Source organism: Alexandromys fortis, unplaced genomic scaffold (genome assembly GCF_014885135.2).
Source record: "Alexandromys fortis isolate MF-2015 unplaced genomic scaffold, M_Fortis_MF-2015_v1.1 scaffold_56, whole genome shotgun sequence".
Classification (NCBI taxonomy): Eukaryota; Metazoa; Chordata; class Mammalia; order Rodentia; family Cricetidae; genus Alexandromys; species Alexandromys fortis.
This window is the reverse complement of record NW_026067935.1, coordinates 7,712,626-7,721,189: the sequence shown is the minus strand read 5'-3', so window position 1 is coordinate 7,721,189 and position 8,564 is coordinate 7,712,626. Positions and strand designations below refer to the sequence as shown.

Genomic DNA, 8,564 nt, shown 5'->3' with positions numbered 1-8,564 from the left:
TTGGGGTGCTTACACACATTATTAGAAATGGGCTAGTCCAGGTGCGAGAATTAGCCTGTAAGGGCTAGAGTTCATGGGCCAAGCAGTCCTTTAAATGAATACAGTTTGTGTGTTGTTATTTCAGGCGTGAGCTAGCCAAGCAGCTGGGGTGTTGGGGACGCAGCCCCACCGCTTCTTATTTCAACAAGACTGGCCTTGAACTCACAGAGAACTTCCTGCCTCTGCCTCCCTAGTGCAAAGATTAAAGGTGTGCACCACCACACCCGGCAATTTTTTTTAATGGAGTCTTGCTCTGTAGCCCCGGTTGACCTGGAACGCCATATGTAGAGCAGGCTGATGTTAAATTTACACTGTGCATGGGCTAACAGACTTGCACAGCCACACTCAAGTCCTCTCTGTTTCTGATAGGCTTTCGTGCAACATAGGTTAGACTCAAACTCACAATGTAGCTGAAAATTACTTATTTTTCTTTTTTGAGCCTAGGCTGACCTCAAACTCAATATGCAAGATGACTTTGAATTGGTGACCCTTCTGCCACCACTTCCCAAGTGCTGGGGTTGCAGGCAGGAGCCAGCATGCTTGGTTTCTGCAGTTCAAGGATCAAACCCAGGGCTTCATGCATGCTAACCAAGCCTTCTACCTACTGGTCCTCTGTCTTTACCAGGAGAGGACATCAGATCCCCTGGGACTGAAGTTCCAACAGTTATGAGCCCCATTTGGACTTTAGAAATTGAGCCTGATCTTCTGCGATAGCAGCCAATGTTCCTAACTGCTGAGCCCCTACAGTAACCTCTCCACAGGCCCTTGAATTGCGTCATTGTGTAGAAGGCTGGATTCCTGGCTGGGCCTCAGATGGGGAGTGGGAGCCTCGAGAGAGGAGCAGCGGTGGTAGTAGTGTGCTTCTTTAATCCCAGCCCTTGGGAGGCAGAGGCTGGCGGATCTCTGTGGGTTCAAGGCTAGCCTGGTCTACAGATCTAGCTTTAGGAGAACCAGGACTACACAGAGAAACCCTGTCTTGACAAGAAAGTGGGGGAGTGGAGGGAGAAAAGAGGGGTCAGTAGTATGAAAGGATTTTGCTGCTGGCAGAATCCTGACTGGGGTTACCGATGTGCATTTACGATATCATTATATGTTCTTCAAGATCAGTTGTAAGACAATTTTTTATTTTTTTGGTTTTTCAAGACAGGGTTTCTCTGCGGCTTTGGAGCCTGTCCTGGAACTAGCTCTGTAGACCAGGCTGGTCTCGAACTCACAGAGATCCACCTGCCTCTGCCTCCCGAGTGCTGGGATTAAAGGTGTGCGCCACCATCGCCCGGCCAGTTGTAAGACTTTAAGACAATTCTGAAGCCATTTCTGACAACTCTGAATCCTCTCAGCCTCCGTGCCATAGTGCTTCCTCCTCCCCTGGGAACCAAGGACCTAACAGCTACACATGCACGTACTTAGTTCCTGAACAATTACCCATATATGTATGTTTTGATTCAGTCTCCTGGGAAACGGGGTCAAAATGACCTCTTACCTCATCTGATCTGGCAACAGCTCTCCAGCCAATTATTGGTAATAGCTCTTTTGAATAATCCAATCACAACCCCCCCTTGCTTCTGTGGCCTTCTCCTTTAAAAGTAGCCTGTGCCAGCTATTCGAGGTCTCTCGGCTTCCCAAATGCTGAGGGACCCTGTCATGACAGAATTAATAAAATCCTCATGCTTTTGCATCGGCTGTGGTGTGTGAGGTGGTCTCTGGGGGCGACTCCTCCTCAGTGTTTGCACGCTAGAGTCCAACACAATCTTGGCAGCACCTTTCCCCTCTGAGAGTACCCTGCGCAGCACTGTTCTACCCCCATCTCAGTAGAGAGGACAGATACCAAGTCTTTTCTGCTTGTCACCACACCCGGTACCTGCACACAGCTGTCCTCAACTAAGAACAAAGGGGCCGTGGGAGTAGTAATGCAACCTGGAATCCTAACTGTTGGAATGTTTAAGCAGAGGGATCCCCATAAGTTCGAGGTCAGCATGGGCTACAGAGAGAGCCAATGTTTCAAAAAAGCAGAAATCTGGGCAGGAGAGGATGGCTCGGTTGTTAAGAGTCCTGGCTGCTCTTGCAGAAGACCTGGTTTGGTTCCCAGCACCCAGCTCACAATGGTTAACTCCAGTTTTAGGGAATCCAATGGTGGCACATGAGTTGTGCGCAGAAACACATGTAGGCCAAACATCCATACATGTAATATAAAAAATAAAATAAAATACATGAGAGATGAGCAAAAGTCAAGGAGATATCGGTGCCATATTAGCCCCAAAGTGACAGCCTGTCCTGGGCTTGCTCAGAATCGTAAAGGAAGGCTGCACTAGACTCCCACAGCGCTATGGTGCCAACAGGTGTCAGTGCTTCATCTGTGCGTCATTGAGCCTACTTTTTTTTTTTTTTCCAAGACAGGGTTTCTCTATGTAGCCCTGGTTATTCTGGAATTTGTTCCATAGATCAGGCTGGCCTCGAACTCACAAAGATCAGCCTGCCTCTGCCTTCCGAATGCTGGGATTAAAGGGTTATACCGCCACTGCCTGGGATAGATTCCACTCTTGTCTCTGCATTTTTCAGAATTTAAGGAGAGGTAGAAGAAGACCAGAAAGGAAAGGCTTACAAGATTGCCCACGTTTTGTTTCTAAAGAAAAAAAGAGGGAGACCAGTGAGGACACTGGAGGGACAGGGCACAGACAGCTAGGTGTCCTTTCTGAGCCCGCCCCCCCTTGTCCTCATGGCTCACCTGTGGTAGCAGCCTTGGGCTTCACCCTCAGCCAGCAGCTAGAGTTGCCCGCGAGGGAGTGTGGGCCCCTAGAGGTTGTTATGGCAACAACAAAGCGAGCTGGCAGTGCCCGCCTCTTCCTGCAGAGGCAGGGTAGCGGGAAATTGTAAGGACAAGGAAAGTTCTGTTTGTTCTTAGTCGTCTAGGAGCGCTTTGAATGTCTTTGGGAAGCTCTGGAGACTGTCTCCCAGGAAGTTGCATGGCATGCATATGACAGACGCAGGTTCCTGCTCTGCCCACTACGCTCACGTCATATAATAAAGCCTTGAAGACACTGGAAGACCCGCCTCACCCCTCCACTTTTCTCTTTGTCCTGTCCCCCTAGGCCTCCCACTCTGCTCCTGCCAGGGTACACACTTGCTCTCCTGCTGCTCCTGCCTCAGGCTTTGGGCTCTTCTGGGACAGCTGCTAGGACATCCCTTCCTCCACACTTTCCTAGAGAGCTCTGTCCAAACATCAGCCCTCACCCAGGAGTTCCCAGCACCACCCTATTTAAAACTGGAATCACCACGTGTTTCATCCCTGTGTGCGCTGTTTAAGCCTTCACACCACTAACGCACCCACCCGTCCCCAGCCGCCTGGAGCTGTTGTCCATCTCCAAGGGCAAAGACTTTTGCGTTCTCAGTTTTGTTTCGTTTGGTTGGTTTTCTTTTTCCGAGACAGGGTCTCACTGAATAGCTCTGGCTGTCCCAAAACTCACTAGTCTACATGACTAGACTGGCCTCAGAAAGATCTGCCTGCCTCTGCCTTTCAATGTTGGTATTAAAGTCATGCACAACTACACTTGGCTCTCATCTTTACTTTTCTCTTGTGAAAATATAAACAAACAGCAACATAATCCTCAAACTTAAAAAGAAAGAAAGGGAGTCCATTGAAAAATGGCTCAGTGGAGGAAGGCACCAAGCCTGGCGATCTGAATTAGACCCCTGGGTCACACACGGGAGGGACACATGGTGGGACACACAAAATCTCAAAGACACAGGAAAACATAGCTGTGACATACACTGCTACTTCCCCTTCCTGCACTCAACCCTGGGGCCATTCTGCCTGATCTGAAAACAGAGGAAGTTTTGTAGGTTTTTATTGTGTGAACTCACGAGATCCTCCTGCCTCTGCCTCCAAGTGCTGGGATCATAGGCATGCACCACCAAGTCTGATCTTCATCTTTCTCACTCCACCTTCAGCCTCCTTTTGCTCTTGGTGAAAATGAGCCACTCCCTATGTCTCCGCGATTTTAATTCCTTACAGGAATTATCTGCTTCCAAATTCCTATCTTATGTACTCAGTTGGCCCAGCTAGGCTCTAGAATCTGCCTTGGCTGACACTGCTACTCCTCAGGCATCCAGCCAGCAGCTGCAGCCAGCCTTTGCCCTGGGACAAACTGTCCTTTGGCCGCTGGCCCTGTCCCGAGCCTCCTTGCCACCTGCTGAGTAGCACCTTCAGGTGTAGGCGCTCACCCTCTCTCGGTCAGACTGCAGCCCAGCGCGCTGCCTCCCAGGTCCCCGCTGTGAGCGAGCCGTACCTTCACAGCTTTTTGAGTTGTTTTCCAGACAGGGTTTCTCTGTGTAGCCCTAACCGTCCTGGAACTCGCTCTGTACACCAGGCTGGCCTTGAACTCACAGAGATCCTCTTGCTTCTGCCTCCTGAGTGCTGAAATTAAAGGCAATAGCCAACACCACAGGCTTTTTTTCTTTCTTTCTTTCTTTTTTCTTCTCTCTTACAGTTTTTAATATAATGCAGAGGAAGCCGGGCGGTGGTGGCGTACGCCTTTAATCCCAGCACTTGGGAGGCAGAGGCAGGCAGATCTCTGTGAGTTCGAGACCAGCCTGGACTACAAGAGCTAGTTCCAGGACAGGCTCCAAAACCACAGAGAAACCCTGTCTCGAAAAACAAAAACAAAACAAAACAACAACAACAAAAAAACCAAAAACAAAAAAACAAATATAATGCAGAGGAAACCAGGTCTGCCTTGCAAAGAAAGATCTGGGCTATGGTTTATCTGTATTACAATCTGGCCTAAAAGGCAGGTTATTAGCATATGATATTGTTCTCCCTGTGGGGTCAGAATCCGATGGCATGTCTAAAAGATTTGTTTTCCCTGCACGTGTGGCTGTGTACCATGTGAGTACAGTGTCTGTAGAAGCCCGAAGACGGTGTCAGATCCCCTGGAACTGGAGTTACAGACAGTTGGGAGCCATCATGTGGGTACTGGGAATGGAACCCTGGTCCTCTGGAAGAATACCCGGATCTCTTTTAACTAGTGAGCCATCTCCCCAGCCCTGGCAGCATTTTTCACAAGTCCATAAGTAGGTCCCTTGGACTGGCCAGTGAGTATATCACTCTTGGGAGTGTCCATATCAAATGCCCTTCTGTTGTTGTTGTTGTTAAAGATTTTTTTTAAAAAAAATCTTTTATTTTATGTGTTTGAGTGCTTTGCCTGCATATGTAAAATGCCGCTGCCTGCAGAGGCCAGAAGAGGGAGCCAGATAACCTGGAACAGTTATACCTGGTTGTAAACCTCCATATTGGTGCTAGGAACCAAACCTGAGCCCTATAAAAGAAGCCATCTCTCCAAACCTCAGATACTTTTATAACAATCAGCTGTCAGATCTGCAAGGTTGGCATCTGAGCAGACTCTCCTCAAGGATTTCATTACAGTTCGAGGGAAGGTGTTGTAATGTGAGTGAGAGAGGTTCCCACACACACCACATACAAATGTTTCCTTTGGGGAGGTGTGGTCCTGCAGACCTTAACCAGCTCCAAAGCTTTGACTTAAGGCTGGATGCTTTGCCCTCGCAAAGAAACCCAAGACCTCATGGAGAACTGTCCAGACTCAGTTGAGTGCCATTCATACTGAGAGTGCGACCTAAAATGAAATTGGGAGTGCGGCTTCTTGGATCAGAACAACATAGGTCTCACCCTTCCCAGAACCACTAGGAAGGACCGACCTGTCTGGACCAGCGAGTCTCATTGAATACAATGGACAGAAGATGGAAACAGCCCAGGTATCCATCAATGGCTGAATGGATAAACAAAATACAGTCTGTCTGTACAATAGAATATTATTGATGATAAAAAGAACGAAGTCATTGACACATGCCGCAACATGGATGAAACCTGCAAACACGGCCGGACACTAATTATATCATCCCGTTCATCTGAAGCATCCACAGTAGGCCAGTCCCTCCACACAGACAGTAGATCAGTGGGTGTCAGGGAGTAACACCTACTGAATACAAATTGTTTGCTTTGTTTAGACAGAGTCTCACTGTGCAGCCCTAGAGGGCCTGGAACTTGTCACGTAGACCAGGCTAGCCTTGGTCTCACAAGATCAGCCTACACTGGCCGTCTGAGTGCTGGAATTAAAAGCATGCGCCCTGCACCGGCCTCACATTCTCTGTGCAGCTGAGCATGACCTTGGATTTCTGAGTCTTCTATTGCCAGCTCCTGGGCTCTGACGACAGGCTAGGTTTATTGGGGTTTCTCTTTTGGGGGTGATACAGTTGTCCTAAAACTGACTGTGGCGATGGTTTCACCACTCTGTGAGAAGACTTAAGACAACTATGAACCTTAAATGAGTGAATTTTATGAGATATGATTTGTATGAATATATCTCACTAAACCTGTTTATCAAGTCTTCCATGCGGAAGGAGCGCCCTCTAGGGGCTCTCGGGAGCTTAGAGTAAGTCACAGGCCAATTTTTGTCTCGAAAAAACAGAAAACAAAAACAAACACAAAAATCAATGCAGTCTTGGTTTTGTGTTTTGAGATACTCACTTTGTAACCCAGCCTGACCTGGAACGCGTGATCCTCCTGCCTCAGCTTTTTGAATGCTAGGGTTAGAAGTGCATGCTACCACCCCCTGTAAGTTTTTCTCTTTTAGTGTTAAGGATGGAATTCAGGACCTTGGGCACACTAAATACATACATGTTCTACCACTGGATTTCAGTCCTAAGTCCTTCTTTAACATTCTACTGAAGTGTAAAACTGAGTGGGTTTTTTTTTTGTTTTTGTTTTTGTTTTTTGACAAGGTCTCCTGTAGCCCATATTAGACTCAAACTTGTTTTACAGTTGAGTATGATTTTAAGCTCTGATCTTCCTGTCTCCACCTCCCAAGTGTTTGGATTAAGGGTGTCTGCCAACACGCCCTGTAGTGTATTGCCTCTGGTGAAAACCAACTCCCTTTGGGACTTTCTTCTTCAAGAACAATGTCAGGAGTCAATTTCTCAGTTCCTTTTTAGCCCTGTGGACTACCTTCTGGGAAGTTTGCAGATTCCCCCCCCCCCCCTCTTTGTTTTCAGGCTCATGGTGCTGGCTCTACAGACAGGCTCACGACACTTCCTGACCCTAGAAAGTTCTGCTGTGCAGAACGGCTTTAGGGACAGGCATTGTCTGCTGGCCTCCATCCCTTTTTTGTCCGTTTGTCTGCCTGTCTCTCTCTGTTTCTACAGACAGGTCTTAGTGTAGCCCAGGCTGGCCTTGAACTCCCTCTCTAGAACAGGACTGAATTTGAACTCCCGGCTCCTCTTGACTGTATCTTCAACGCGCTGGGATTAGAGGCAGGCGCCACTGTGCCTGGCCTCTCCAACATTCTTTTTTTAAAAGGGGCAACAAAATGCTCTGTCAAAGCCAAACATAATGTCTACAGGGATAAGCCAGCAGAAATTACAGTGTTCAAAAATAGTTGTCAGGCAACGCAATAAAACTAATAAATTATCCCAAGGGGAAAAAAATGCATGGTCTTACTAGCAATTAAAGAAATGAAAATTAAAATAACTCTACCATATTATTAAATACTGTCTAGACAAGGGAAAGTATGTAAAAAGAATGGGCCATAATATTGGCTGCCCTATGGTCTAAGAGACCATTACACACACCTGGCCATCCTTGCAATTAGGTAAATCCTTCTGAGGAACTTTCTGGAACTCTGCGGCTGGAACCATACTGCTGTTTCATGAATGAAGAATGCCATTAATCGACTACTATTTATTCAACATATGATTAGAAGAAGGCATAATACTTTGTACTTACATATTTTAAAAACTTACTTCTTGGGCTGGAGAGATGGCTCAGTGTTTAAGAGAACATACTGTTCTTGCAGAGGACCCAGGTTCAAGTGGCTTACAACTAACTGCCTGTAACTCTAGCTCCAGGGTCTCTGATGTCTCTGGCCTCTGAGGTGCTTGTAATCATATGCACACACACACACACACACACAGAGTTTAAAAAAAGATTACTTCTGACAATCCTATGAGACTGGTGGGTGTTGTCTGCAGGTTAAAACCAGCAATCCCTTAGGCTCACTGGTGAAAGTAACATTTCTAGAAAAGAGAGCAAGAACTGGGCAGTGGTGGCACACTTCCAGAGGAGTCAAGGCTACACAGAGAAACCCTGTCTGGGGTGGGGGGCAAGAAAGGAGAGCCGCCAAGATTTAGTGCCAAACCCCTTGTCCTTGGAAAGACCACCGAGAACATCATCTTAATTGGCATTTTATAGAACTACATTCAAAAAAAGAGTGTAGTTGGGTGTGGGAAGACATTTTTTAAAACACATATTTTAAATTAGGGGGGTTGTTTGTTTTTTGAGATAGGGTTTCTCTGTGCAGCCTTGGTTGTCCTGGAATTTGCTCTATAGACCCAGGCTGGTCTTGAACTCATAGAGTTCTGCCTGCCTCTGCCTCCAGAGTGCTGGGATTACAGTTATTTGCCCCCACATTGGGGCTTTAAATTCAGTTTTTTGTTTGTTTTTTTTTTTTTTTTTTTTG

At 47.1% G+C, this 8,564-nt stretch overlaps 1 protein-coding gene across 1 annotated transcript in view; it reads right to left on the bottom strand.

The window, feature by feature from the left end:
* The window catches only part of Morn3 (MORN repeat containing 3), a 17,321-nt gene extending 14,495 nt beyond the window's left edge, over positions 1-2,826 (bottom strand). The window contains exon 1 of the mRNA XM_050146380.1: positions 2,762-2,826. The gene's annotated coding sequence lies outside the window, so the exon portion shown is untranslated. The remainder of the gene's footprint in view (positions 1-2,761) is intronic.
* Positions 2,827-8,564: the final 5,738 nt, after the last annotated feature.